The sequence below is a fragment of the Lemur catta genome, chromosome 4 (assembly GCF_020740605.2).
Source record: "Lemur catta isolate mLemCat1 chromosome 4, mLemCat1.pri, whole genome shotgun sequence".
Lineage (NCBI taxonomy): Eukaryota > Metazoa > Chordata > Mammalia > Primates > Lemuridae > Lemur > Lemur catta.
In genome coordinates this window covers 37,222,932-37,238,063 of record NC_059131.1, presented here as the reverse complement: position 1 = coordinate 37,238,063, position 15,132 = coordinate 37,222,932, and the positions used below count along the sequence as shown (strand labels likewise).

The following is a 15,132-nucleotide window of genomic DNA, read 5'->3' as shown; positions in this document are numbered from 1 at the left end:
GGGCCTTTAGGGCCAGGGAGATGTGTTCTTCTCTATGGTGACTCAGCCAGGAGTTAGGACTTAAATGCCAGTAAGCAAAGCAATGGGTAGATAAAGTATACAAAAGGGAATAATTTGTTGTTGTTGTTGTTGTAAGAAGAAAGCAACTCTCCAGTTCACATGTTTCTCCTTCTTGCAGTCATTCAATTTTTCTTGTAGTTTCTTTAAATCTTCCCCTTTAAAAATATTAGGTGCTGAGGTTGGAGGAAATGGGAAAGGAATCCATTAACAAAAGGAATACAAAGTAAAAGAGTAGCAATGTTTTTCAGCAACTAAGCCACTTGCTTAAAGGAGGGTGGTCAGAATGCTGGTTTGGGGTGTTAGTTTTAATATAAACTTACTTTGAAACCTTAATTAAAACACCTTATCTTCCAGGGGCTTCATTTCCTCATCTGTATTAACAGGGGCTTTAAAAGGGGACTTAAGTGATCTCTAATTTCTATCCCTATGTTGGGTGAGAGCTCAGTTTAAGACGTGCAGTCTTCCAGGAATAGAGTTGGAGAATGTTGCCCATTGCCCTGCCTGGAGCTAACATAGACTAGCTGACTATTGGATATAACTGTGCCTCCCAAAAATGCCTATAATTACATAGAAATATATCCTAAAGACAGGAATATCAGATTTCACAAATATCCACTTTAATCAAATTTAATCCAGCAGGTGTGACTGATCCCGCTTTGGGGGCGCAGCATCAGATGCGACCCTCCTGCGGTGGTATGATGGTTGAGCCGAGCTGACATAGCAGTAATCCAAGGGGCAGAGCAGCTGGCTCAGGAACTCAGCTTGCTCAGACACAGCTTGTCCATTTCTACCTCATGCCTTCATTAATCAGCCTGTACTGACACAGTGAGATGCCAAAGATGATATTAAATTGATCTCATCTTTTTAAGACTTTTTATACCCTAAGGCTTCAAAAGCAATCCCTGGCAGAGGGCCTGACACTAAATTGAACTCTGGGGAGACTTTTATACCTCGCAGTCTATATGCTTACCTCCATCCATTGCCTCACCTTCTATTCTTGGTCACTGACAAGTTCTCATCTCCTTTCCCCTTCACTTATCATCTTGTAGTTGTTAGCCACTTTCCTGAACTTAATAAGTATTGGCTTTTTCTTCAGTCTCTCCCTCTCCACAAATCACAGAGCTCCTTTCTTCATTCTGCACACATGACCAAGTTTCACCCATCTATTTTCAAAAGAGGGAAAAGAAAAGCTTTCTGTGTAACTTCCACCTTCCTTCCTGCTATGATACCTTTTTCTCTTTTCCATCACAACCACTCTTTTGAAAGAGCAGCCTGCATGTCCTGCCTTTCTATCCTCTTTTTAATCACTCCCCATCCTGCCCACTTGCTATTTAGCCCCAAATTCTTCAACATTATCACATTATTCTATCCAAGGTCCCAACAATGCTATATCTGCCAGATCAAATGACATATACTCTGTCTTCTTAGTACTGACTCTGTATGTAGCTTTTGATTTCATCGACCACTAGTGTCATTCTTCTCAATGCCCTTTCCCCTTTTAACCTTGGGACACCACCTTCTCCTGCCTCCTCGTTAACTTCCCAGACTGCTCCATATCCACTTCTCATCATCTTTCATGTCCCCAACTACCCCTTAAAAGTTTAGATATTCCAGGGCCCCACTTTGGGCCATTTTCTTTTTTTAAGAGGCATACCCCCGCCAAACCATTATTCATCAAAGGATGTTTTACTACAAGGGCTCCTAAGCATTCATCTGCAACCTCTCTTCTTAATCCATAATTCTTGTTTTCAAATGGAAAGATCCCTAAACATCTACACCTGACTGAACTGAAAATACCTGAAATTTAACATATACAGAACTAGCTCATTATCCTTACCCTTAAATGTCTCATCTTTTCATATTGCCCAATAAATAACATCCTCATCTTCCCAGATTCCTGAATGAGAAAATCTCAAGCCTCTCTTGACTCACGTGACTTCTCTATCCCTTATACCCAGGTATTCATTCCCCTAGTCCTATTGCCCCCTGCCCCTCAAATGTACTCTGAAATTCAGCCCCCTACTCACTCCTGCTGCTGTGAGGTCCAAAGTTTCATCAGCATTTACATAGCCTACTGCATGAAGGTGCCATGCCTATCCCAGCTCCAATCTTCCTGCTACTCAGCTACCAGAACAGTTCCCTTGCAGAAGGACTTCTGGGGACCCTCTTTATTATAGACTAAGGTCTTAAGTACCTGGCACAGAAATCAAAACCCTTTATCTCCCACACTTTCACCAAGTGGAACAATTTTCCATTCCCCAAGCACTATCATTACCAGGCATCATATTGCTTATTTAGAATGTGACAGCTGATTCTTGGGACAATGCCTACTGCATAGATTGATCAAAAAATATTAATAGTTGCAGGGGAAGGAATGAAAGAGTAAACAGATCAACAAAATATACTTTCACACTGCTCTTCTATAGATGCTATCCCTCTGCCTAAAATTCTACTTTGTAAAATCCTGCTTGTCATCCAGGGGCCAGATGATATGTTAATTCCTCTATAGGGCCTTTTCAGAACCTTCCCAGTGCTTCCAGATGATAACGTTGTGTTCCTAGAATTTCCAACATATTTCTCAGATTGTTTTCAGAATTTATGGGTTTTCCCAGATTCCTTGATTGTTCTTTAAGGGCAAGGTCAGAATGTAATGTAATTTTGTTACAGTACAACCATCAAGTCCTGTTGTCTTTACCTCCTTATTGTGCCTCCAACCTGTCAGCTTATCTACTCCAGCTACCATAATCTTTCCTTGATATCTTAGTCTGTTTGTGCTGCTATAACAGAATATCATGGACTGGGTAGTTTATGAAGAACAGAAATTTATTTTCTTACAGTTCTGGAGGCTGGGAAGTCCAAGATCAAGGCGCTGGCATCTGGTGAGGGCCTTGATATTGAGTGCTCCCATACAGAAGGCAGTAGGTCAAAAGGGGACAAATGTTGTGTCCTCGATGACAGAAAAGCAGGAAAGCATGAACCAACCCTCAAAGCCTTTCTTATAAAGACAATAATCCATTCATGAGAGCAGAGCCCTCATGACCTAAACACCTCCCAGAGGCCATACTTCCCAATATTGTTGCATTGTGAATTGAGTTTCAACATGAAATTTGGAGAGGACAAAAATATTCAAACCATAGTGCTTGGATAATAGCAACAGCCTTCTACTAGTCCTGTCCCCATCCACCTGCAGCATGCTGTCCCCTACCCCTATTCATTTCTATCCATTTTCAATATGAAAACCAGAGTGGTATTTTCAAATTCATATCAGATTATGTCATCTTCCACATCTGCCCCACCATAGAAACGTACACACATACACTCCATACATTATCACTGCTTTTTTTCTTCTGTATTTTACTTATTCTATGTGTTAAATAGATTTTTTCTTTATTCTTTTGCTTTTGTTATTATTTTTGACACATAATGATATATATTTATGGGTTACCCTGTGATATTTCAATACATATACACATTATGTAATGGTCAAATCAGGGTAGTTAACATGTCCATCATCTCAAACATGTATAATTTATTTGTCTTGGGAACATTAAGCATTTGCTTTTCTAGCTATCTGAAAATATACAATATATTTGTTAATTCTAGTCACCCTATAGTGCTATGGAATAGCAGGACTGATTCTTCCTATCTAGCTATACTTTTGTATCTGTTAACCAACTTTTGGCTGTCCCCTCTCCCTCACACACTTCCCTGCCTCCAATAACTATTATTATATTCTCTCCTTCTTTGAGATCAACTATTTTAGCTCCCACATATGAGTGAGAATATGTGTTATGAACCTATCTGAGCCTGGCTTATTTCACTTAACATAATATCCTCCAAGCTCATCCATGTTGCTATGAATGACAGGATTTTGTTTGTTTTTATGGCTAAATAGTATTCCATTGTGTGTATATAAATATATGTTATATATATGCCACATTTTCTTTATTTCTCTGTTGATGGACACTTAGGTTGATTTCATATCTAGCTGTTGTGAATAGCATTACAATAAACAAGGGAGTGCAGATAACTCTGTGACATGCTGATTTCTTTTCCTTTGGTTATATATCCACCAGTGGGACTGCTGGATTATATGGTAATTCCATTTTTAGTTTTTTGAGGAACTTCCATACTCTTTTCCATAATGGCTGTACTATTTTACATTCCTACCAACAGTATAAGACTATCTTTCTTTCTTCACATCCCCCCTGGCATTTATTTATTTATTTTGTCTTTGATAATGGCCATTCTAAATGGGGTGAGATGATATCTCATTGTGGTTTTGATTTACATTTCTCTGCTGATTACTGACGTTGAGCATTTTTTCATATGCTTGTTGGCCATTTGTATATCTTTTGAGAGATGTCTATTGAGACTTTTTGCCCATTTTTAAATCTGATTATTTTTTGCTATTGAATTGGTTTTCTTTTATATTCTGGATGTTAATCCCTTGTCAAATGAATAGTTTGCAAATGTTTTTTCCCATTCTGTGGGCTGTCTCTTCACTCCACTGATTGTTTCCATTGCCGTACAAACAATTTTCAGTTTAATATTATTCCATTTTTCTATTATTGGTTTAGTTGCCTGTGCTTTTGAGGTCTTCTCCCTAAGATCTTTGACCAGAACAATTTCCTTAAGCATTTTCCCTATGTTTTCTTCTAGTAGTTTCATGGTTTCAGGTGTTACATTTTAGTCTTTAATCTATTTTGAGTTGATTTTTGTATATGGTGAGAGATGGGATCTAGTTTCATTTTTCTGTATATGGATATTTAGTTTTCTCAGCACCATTTATTAAACAGACTGTTCTTTCCCCAGTGAAAGTCCTTGGCACCTTTGTCAAAAATCAGTTGGCTATAAATACATGGATTTATTTCTGGGTTCTCTATTCTATCCCATTGATCTATGGGTTGGTTTTCATGCCAGTAGCATGATGTTTTGATTAACATAGCTTTGTAGTACACTACGAAGGTAGTGTGATACCTCCAGCTTTATTCTTCTTTAACAGTATTGCATTGGCTAATTGGGGCCTTTTGTGATTTCATATGAACTTTAAGATTATCTTTTTCTATTTCTATGAAGAAAGTCATTGGTATTTTGATAGAGATTGCATTGAATCTGTAGGTCACTTTTAGCAGGATGGTCATTTTCACAATATTTTTCAATCCATAAACATAGAATGTGTTTCCATTTTTTGTGTCCCCTTCAATTTTTTTATCAGTGTTTTATAGTTTTCCCTATAGAGATTTTTCATCCTCGTCCAAGGTAACACAGTGGGTAAACAATAGAAAAAGATATTCCAGAATGGAATGTACCTGATCTGTGTGGAACTAGACTAACTTACAGAGATTCTGAGTTCACACATCTTTATTTCCTTCTCCCTTTAGATCTGCCCCCATGTTGTACAAGCGTTTAAACCTTGCTGATTTTCAACTCCCTTGCTGTAAAATGTTAATAATAAGGCATATTTCATAAGGTTGTCAGGGCCCTTAATACCCAGTCTCAGTGTCTGGCACAACATGGGCATTTAATGAGTTTAGTTCTTCCCCCTTCCATTAGAGTGATTGAAAGTGCACAACCCAATTCTTGCTTGATTCTTCCTCATTCATTAACTCAGATTAACCCAGCCACCTCTGCTTCTAAGGAAAAGGAGCTTCTCCATGAGAAATGAAATAGCCACTATTCACACCTTAGCTTTTATCAGCATCACTACCTCAAATATCCCTATTCTTCCTTGCTTTAGGACTTGCTGTGGGGGGGAAAGGAAATCATTAAACTCTCTGCAATGTGAAGTGGCTTTGCAAAGTGCACTGTAAACTGTTTACATTGTCTTTAATTACTTTGAAGCCATATGTCAGCTTGGTATAAAGTGTGAAGATTACACTGAATAGGGTGGGGGGGAGTAAGTGACAATGTGGTGATTTATGGTAACCAGAAAAATTATGTATGGAAATGAGTGCAATTTAAAAACACATCTATGTGTTATTATAACACTGGAGGGGGAAAAAAGCCAGTTTATAACAAAATATCTTTGAAAATAGGAACATGATGAATATGTAAATGAGACCAATCAACATCAGCTGAGATATGGTATATGCAGATGAGGCGGCAATGAGCCAAAATGTGAAATAGCTCCCAACCCATAAATATGAGCCATATAAAATTCATTTGAAATATTCATGATAACATAAGGACAAAAAATATAATTAAGTGATTTACTTGCATATAAAAAGGATAACACTGGTCTGACACTAAAGCCTCCACTCCCAGATCACTGGGGAAAGAAAAGTTAACACAAGCACTTTTAGAAGAAGAAATATATTGAATGATAATGATTGCAAGCCATTAAAAAATTTAAGGATCCTACTAATTCTCAGTTCTTTTTTTTTTTTGAAATTTTTAATTATTATGGATACATAAGAGTTATATATCTGTATAGGGTACATGTGAAGTTTTGATACAGGCATACAACGTGAATTAATCAAATCAGGGTAATTGAGGTATCCATCACCTCAGGCATTTAACATTTCTTTGTGTTAGGAACATTACAGTTCCACTATTTTAATTATTTTAAGTGTACCCTAACTTATTGTTGATTATAGTTACTTTGTTGTGCCATCAAATATTGTTCATTCTATTTAACTATCTCACTGTGTTTTTGCACCCATTAACCATCCCTACTTTATCTCCCAATCCCCACTACATTTCCCAGCCTATGGTAACCATCATTCTACTCTCTGTCTTCATGAGATCAGTTGTTTTAAAATTTAGCTCCACGTATAAGTGAGAACATGTACTATTTTTCTTTCTATGCTTGGCTTATTTCACTTAACATAATGTTTTCTAGTTCTATGCATGTTGTTGCAAATGGCAGGAGTTTATTCTTTTTTGTGGCCATATAATATTTCATTATGTATATGTACCACAATTTCCTTATCCATTGATAGACACTTAGGTTGATTCCATATCTTGGCTATTGTGAATACGGCTGCAATAAACAGCAGTGCATTTATCTTTTCAATATACTGAATTTCCAACCTTTGGATGTATACACTGCAGTAGGATGAATGGATCATATGGTAGTTCTATGTTTGGTCTTTTGAGGAACCTCCGTACAATTTCCATAGAGGTTGCACTAATTTACATTCACAACAGTGTATGAGGGTGTTCCTCTTTCTCCACATTCTCAACAGCATTTGTTATTCCCTGTCTTTTTGATAAAAGCCACTTTACATGAGGTGAGAGGATATCTCATTGTGGTTTTGATTTGCATTTCTCTGATGACTAATGATATTGAACATTTTTTCGTATACCTGTTAACTTGTACATCTTCTTCTGAAATGTCTATTCAGCTCCTTTGCCCATTTTTAAATGGGATTATTTGATTTTTTACTATTGAATTGTTAGAGCTCCTTATAATTCTAGTTATTAATCACTTGTCAGGTGGGTAGTTGGCAAATATTTTCTCCCATTCTGTGGTTTTTTTCTTCCCTTTGTTGATTGGTTCTTTTGCTGTGCAGAATCTTTATAGGTTGATGTGATCTCATCTTTCCAGTTTTGCTCTGATTCCCTGTGTTTGGAGTATTACTCAAAAAGTCCCTGCCCATACGAATATACTGAAGCATTTCCCTAATGTTTTCTTTAAGTAATTTCATAGTTTCAGATCTTAAATTTAAGTCTTTAATCCATTTTGATTCGATTTTTTATAGGGTGAGAGATAAGAGTCTAGTTTCATTCTTCCTTATATGGTTATCCAGTTTTACCAGCACCATCGGTTGAAGAAACTGTCTTTTCCACACTGTATGTTGTTGGCACCTTTGTTGAAGATAAATTCACTATAGATGTGTGGATTTATTTTGGGGATCTCTGTTGTGTTCCAACGGTCTATGTGTCTGTTTTATGCTAGTACCATGCCGTTTCATTTATTACAGCTCTGCAGTGTTATTTGAAGTCAGGTAATGGGATCCCTCCAGTTTTGTTCTTTATTCTCAGGATGAGGATTTTGCACGTATATTCCTAAGGGATATTGGTCTATAGTTTTCATTTTTTGTTGGGTCCCCTTTGTGTCTTTAGTAACAAGATGGTACTGACTTTACAGAATGATTTGGGGAGGATTCCTTCCTTTTCTATGTTATGGAATAATTTCTGCAGTATGGGTGCCAATTTTTCTTTGTAAGTTTGATAAAATTTGGCTGTGAGACCATCTGGTCTGGGACTATTTTTTTTTGGAAGATTTTTTATTGCTGCTTCAATTTCATTGCTCATAATTGGTTTGTTCAGGGGTTCTGTTTTTTTCTGATTGAACCTTGGGAGGCTGTGCGTTTGCAGGACTTTGTCCTTTTCCTTTGTCCTTTATTGTTTTCAAGTTTAGGTCATAGAGATTTTTGTAGTATTTACAGATGATATTTTGTATTTCTGTGGTATCAGTTGTAATATCTCCTTTTCCATTTTCAATTGAGCTTATTTGGGTCCTTTTCCATTTCTGGTAAATACTATTGAAAATTCTACCAATTTTGTTTATCTTTTCAAAGAATCAACTTTTTGTTTCATTGATCTTTTGTATTATTTTTTTATTTTTGATTTCATTTAGTTCTGCTCTGATTTATTTTCTTCTGCTGGGTTTGGCCTTGGTTTGCGCTTCCTATTATGTTTCCTTGAGATGATTCATTAGATTTCTGATTTGTGATCTTTCTGTATTTCTGATATAGGCATTTAAGGCCATGAACTTTCCTCTTAGGACTTCTTTTCTTAATCCCACAGATTTTGCTAACTTGTGTTCGCTTTGTCATTCAGTCTGAGGACTCTTTTGATTTCTACCTTAATTTCCTCCTTGATCCAATAATCGTTCAGCAGTATGTTGTTTAATTTCCATGACTGTGTAGTATTGTTTCTGTTGGAGTTGATTTCTAATTTTATTTCAATATGATATGAAAAGATACATATTATAATATCTACTTTTTGAATTTCATGAGACATGTTTTGTGGCCTAAGATGTGATCAATCTTAGAGAATGTTCCATGTGCTTGATGAGAAAAGTTTATATTTAGTAGTTTTTGGATAGAATGTTCTGTAAATGTCTGTTAGGGTCATTTGCTCTAGAGTCCCATTTAAGTCCAGTGTTTATTTATTTTCTGCTTGGAGGATCTGTCCAGCAGCTCAGGAACCTGCCACTGTCAGAGATGTGAGGGAGGGAGAAAGAAACTTCTCTACCTACCCTTCTCACTGGACTCCAAGCCTCTAGGGTTGATCTCTGCCAATACCTTGCTCCTTCCTGTTGTACTCCGCAACTTTTTCCCATGGACTATCCTGAAAATTCTGGCACCCTTCTCTCAGATTCCCACCTGATATCTGTTTGTATCCTTGTTCATTTTTTCTCTTTCATCTAAAACTTCTCTTTCTTACTGAGACACTCTGGCAGCTGGTGTCTCTGGTCTTCCCTCTTTCTCCCATTCTGTGTCTTTTGATTGAAGAGTTCAGCACATTCACATTCAATGTTCTTATTTATAGATAAGGACTTACTACTGTCATGGTGTTACTTGATTTCTAATTGTTTTGTGGTCCTCTCTTTTTTTCTTTCTTCCTTCCTTCCTTTCTTCCTTTGTTAAAAGAGATTTTCTGTGGTAGTGTGTTTTAATTTCTCACTTTTTAGTTTTTGTGTATCTGTTGTAGGTTTTTTGATTTGAGTTTACCATAAGGCTTGCAAAAAACATTTTGTAACAAATTATTTTAAACATATAACTCTGCTTACAAACAAATAGGAGAAATTTAACAGTTCTAACAGAAATTCTACCCTTTAACTCCATCCCCCACCACTTGTTAATTTTTTATTTTTTCTCTCCATATCTTTTTATATTATCTGTCTCTTAAGAAGTTATTTTTGATAGGTTGGTGTTTGTCTTACTACTCAAGATATAAGTGGTTTATACATCACAATTACAGCAATAGAGTATTTGTGTCCCTACCATTACCAGTGAGTTTTATAACTTCAGACGATTTCTTCTTGTTCATTAATGTCCTTTTCTTTCAGATTGAAAAACTCCCTTTAGCATTTCTTGAAGGGCAGGTCTGGTGGTGATGAAATCCCTCAGTGTGTGTTTGTCTGGGAAAGTCTTTGGTTCTCCTTCATGTTTGATGGATATTTTTGTAGGACATAATATTCCAGAGTGAAGGTGCTTTTCCTTCAGCACTTTGAATATATCATGCCACTCTCTCCTGGCCTATTCTGTTTCCACTAAGAAGTCTGCTGCCAGACTTACAGGAGCTTCTTTACATTTTTTTCTTTGCTTCCCTTAGGACGTTCTCTTTATCTGTGACCTGTGGGAGCTTGATTATTAAATGCTTTGATGTATCCCTTTGGGGTTAAATCTGTTTGATGTTCTATGACCTTCTTGTACCTGAATACTGATATCTTTCTGGAAAATTTGGAGAGTTTCTATTGTTATTTCTTTGAATAAACTTTCCATCACAATCTCTCTCTCTACCTCCACTTTAAGTCTAATAACTCTTAGATTGGTTCTTTGGAGGCTATTTTCTAGATCTTGTATGTATGCTTCATTCTTATTTTTTCTTTTTCCTCTTCTGACTGCATTTTCAAATAGCCTGTCTTTAAGCACACTAACTCTTTCTTCTGCTTGGTCAATTCTGCCATTGAAAGACTCTGATTTATGTCTCAGTTTTTCAATTGAATTCTTAAGGTCTAGAATTTCTGCTTGATTTTTTAAATTATTTTAATCTATTTATTAAATTTCTCTGATAGGCTTCCAAATTCCTTCTCTGTGTTGTCTTGAAGTTCATTGAGCTTCTTCAGGATAGCTATTTTGAATTCTTTTTCTAAAATCTCACCTATCTCCATCACTCTAGGATTGGTCATTGGTACCTTATTTGGTTCCTTTTATGAGGTTGTCTTCCTGGGTGTTCTTGGTGCTTATGGATGTTCACTGATGTCTGGGTATTCAAGAGTTAGGTATTTATTTTAGTCTTCACAGTCTGGGCTTGTTCGTAACTATCCTTCTTGAGAAGAGTTTCCAGATACTCAAAGGGAATTGAGTGTTGTGATCTAATTCTTTGGTCACTGCAGACATATCAACACTAGTGGTGCCCAAAGCCCACTAATGCTGTGACTCTTGCAGACTCCTGGTGGGTACCACCTTGATGAGCTTGAGTGAGATACAAGAGAATTCCCTGGATTTCCAGGCAAAGTCTTTCACTGTCTTTCATGACTCTCTGTGCTAGGCTGCTGAAGTTTGGGGAGAAGCGATATGGGTACTCCCTTACCACCAGCACTAGGTCATACCTGAAGCCAGCCCAGTCTCACCCAAAGCCAGTGGTTACCATTGCCTGGCTGCCTCTGATGTTTATTCAGAGCCCAAGGGCTCTTTAGTCACTGTGTGGTGAATCCTGCCAGGAATGGTCCTTCCCTTCAAGGCAGCATGTTTCCTTCTAGCCCACTGTGGGTCCAGAAATGCTGTCCAGGAACTAAGGCCTGGAATCAGGGGCTTCAGGAGTCTGCTAGACTCTTCCCTTTCCTTTCTTCAAGTGGAAAAAGCCTTTCTCTGAGCTGTGGTGCCTATAGTTGGGGAGGGGTGACATAATCACTGCCGTGGCCATAGATGCTGGCGTCTTACTGAGTTATGTGTACCTCAAGTTCACTGGCTCTGAGCCAGCACAGCAGGAGGAATTGCTCAAGGACTGCAGCCCTTGTGGCCCAACTGCCTCACAAATTTAGTCCAGGCCCTAAGCTACTCTTTGTCTGCCAGTGGTGGGGCTAGTGGTAACTCAGACTTCTGGGCAGAGAATTTCCCTCTGGCCAAGCTGGTCAAAATGCTTCCCCCATGAGCGTTGGTAGAATTTTTCCCTGTGCTGTGTTCCCCTTTACCAAGGTGGCCCTCAGTTTCAATCCAAAGCCCCAGAGTCACTTCACTCTCCCTCCCCTGGGCACACAGACTCTTTCTCCATTTGGCATGCTGGTGTGGCACTGCCGGAGGGGTGGTACAGGCAATGTAAGACTGTATTTTTTGCCCTTTTCAGTACCTCTTTTAAAACAGGCAATACAATCACTCACCTGATTTTTGGTTCTTCTGAAGGTGTTTGTTTGCATGGATAGTTGCTGAATTAAGTGTTCTTGTGGAGGGAGGATCATTGGAGGTTTCTATTGTGCCATCTTGTTCCCCCCACACCCCAAAATTCTCAGTTCTTTAGGCACACTCAGCACAGATGAAAGGCAAGAAAGTAAGTTGGGTAACTAAAACTGTAATGGTACTAGAAAATTTGGGTTCCACTCAGCTTTGCCTCTCTGAGCACTTCCTTGTTAGATGACTTAAGTCCCTTTCTATTCCATCCTTCTGTGATTCTGAGAGTTAATGGGCCAAGGAGCCTTGAGTCCAATTGCTCAAATAAAGCAAGAAGGAGAGGATGATGATTCTATTGGCTCCTGGTAAAAAATGGGAGGCCGATGTTAGACTGGTTAGATCTCTGAATGGAGCAAGGGGATTTGAGTCCCTGGGAATAATGACGAAATGAGGGTGAGTGGTTCTCATCTCAGGTTGCATTTTAGAATCCATTAGAGAGCTTTTAAAATAATCTACAGGCCTAAATACTATTTCCAGAGATTTTTATTCCATTTGTCTAGGGGAGAGTCTAAGCATTAATTATTTTTTAATACTCCCTTGATGATTCTAATGTATTAATACATCTAGAGTTGAAAGCCAGTGAAGTAGATGATAGTTAAGTTTAAATCCAGTTTGTAAAAAGAATATACATGAACATGTACAGCATGTCTACATGGTGTGGCTAGAGCAGAATAAACAAAGAGAAAGTTAGTAAGACATGAAGTCAAAAAGGAAGCTGTGGGTAAGGTCATATAATACCTTATAGGCCATGGGAACAAGTTTAGATGTCATAGTTAGCATGATGGGAATTAAATGGGATGTTTTGAGAAACCAAGCGAAAATATCTGATTTACATTTGTTAAATATTGCTCACACACAAATTTGGATTTGCTAATATTTTTGTTAAAAATTTTGTTATTTATAGGAATATTTGTCTTTTTTTTTTTGGTCATTTCTTTGGTTTTGTTCTACTTGTGTTATAAAGTGAATTGGGAAATGTTCCCTCATCTTTTGTATCCTGAAAGAGTTTGTTCTATAGAATTCAATAGGGGAAGAATAGGTCTTTTTCCACAAATGATACTGAATCAACTTCATATCCATATGGGAAAAATAGTAAACCTCAGCCTTACCTCATGTTATATACAAAATTTAACTAAATGGATCATAGACTTAAATGCAAAAGCTAAAACTTTAAAACTTTTAAAAGAAAACATAGGAAAAAATTTTTGAAATCTTGGTATAGGCAAGATTTCTTAAAGAGGACATGATAAGCATAAAATAAAAATGTTATTTTGGAGTTTATCAAAATAAAAAACTTCTGCTCTTCAAATGATACCATCCAAAAAAATTAAAAACATACCACCAAAAAAATGAAAAACCAAGCCACAGTTTAAGATAAAATATTTATAATACATATATCTGGAAAAGGACCTATATGAAAAATATATGAAGAACTCTTAGAAAAAAAAATTAAGTAGACAATCTAAAAATGTGTGAAAGATCTGAACAGATACTTCACAAAAGAAGATAATACAAATGGGCAATAACCACATGAACATATGCTAATCATTACTCATTAGGGAAATGCAATTTAAAACCGTAATGAAATACTATTACATACCCACTAGAATGGCCAAAATTAAAAACTGATATTACTAAGTATTGGTAAGGCTATGGAGCCACTGGAACTCTCATACATTTTTGATGAGAATGTAAAATGGTACAATCCCTTTGGAAAACTGTCTGTCAGTTTTTTATAAAGTATTAATATTTACCCAAGAAAAATAAAAACATATGTTCACACAGACTTTTCAAGACTGTTTTACTCATTGTATTCATAATACCCCCAAACTGAAAATTATTCATAGTCATCAGCAAGTCAATAGGTAAACCAATTGTGTTATATCCATATAATACATTAACAAATAACAATTTTAAAAGAATAAACTGCTAACAAAACAGCATGGAAACATTTCTCAAAAAATTATACTAAGCAAAGAAGCCAGATACCAAAAAATATATACCATATTATTCTATTTATATGAAACTCAAAAAAAGAAAACCTAATCTGTGATGGAAGAAAGGAGATTGGTAGTTGCCTGGACCCCAGGGTGATGATGGGGATGGTCTGGGAAGGAGCAAAAGGAAACTTATCAGGGTGGTGGAGACATTTATATCTTGATTGTGTGGTAGTTACAGAATGTATCAATATGTAAAAACTTGTGGAACAGTTAAAATGAAAGCATTTTATTATTTATCAAATTACACTTCAACAAAGTTAATTTTTTAAAACCAATAATTATTTCACACTTATTAAGGGCCAGGTGTTCTAAATACTACATCTGAGACAGAGATACTGATGTTCAGAAAGGTAAGCAACCAGCCGACATCCGAGGGTCTTTATGTGATGAAGCGAGGATTTGAACCCAAGTCTGGTTCTTTCTGCTACATAAGGCCTCCCTTTGGTTAGCATCTACCATTTTCCAGAATTACCCTACTAGAGTAAAAGAGGGACTAACAGGAAAATTAATGTTGTTAAAACTTCCTTTGTTGTCATCTATAATTAGAGGAAAGGATTACTGAGCCTAAGCACTTGGAACTGTCATAAACCAGAACCTACAGTTTCTCTACTGAGACAGTCACAGAGGGAAGGAAACCTCTTCTTGGAGCTGTTTTGCCTTCAAGTTCCAGTGTGCCAACTCATTCCTGGGTAAAGCTCCAACTGAGAGTAGCTTCAGCCCAAGGGTTTGCAAACAACTGCCTGTTAAGTTGCAAATTAACTTAGTCAGCAGTTGGGAAATGGAAGAATTGGGCCAATTAAGTTGTCATTATTGACCAAGGTCAAACATGAGTTAGTGTCTAGAAGGTGAAAGTCCTTATCTAATTTCCTATTCTCCATAAATACTCTGCAAATAAGTATCCTTGTTGTATTTATTGCTTCTACTAAGAACACAGAAGCTCTTGTCAC

General features: G+C 37.0%; 1 protein-coding gene across 3 annotated transcripts in view; it reads left to right on the top strand.

The window, feature by feature from the left end:
* Nucleotides 1-15,132, top strand: part of FSHR (follicle stimulating hormone receptor) — a 168,061-nt gene that overhangs the window by 69,703 nt on the left and 83,226 nt on the right. The gene's annotated exons all lie outside the window — the stretch shown is intronic.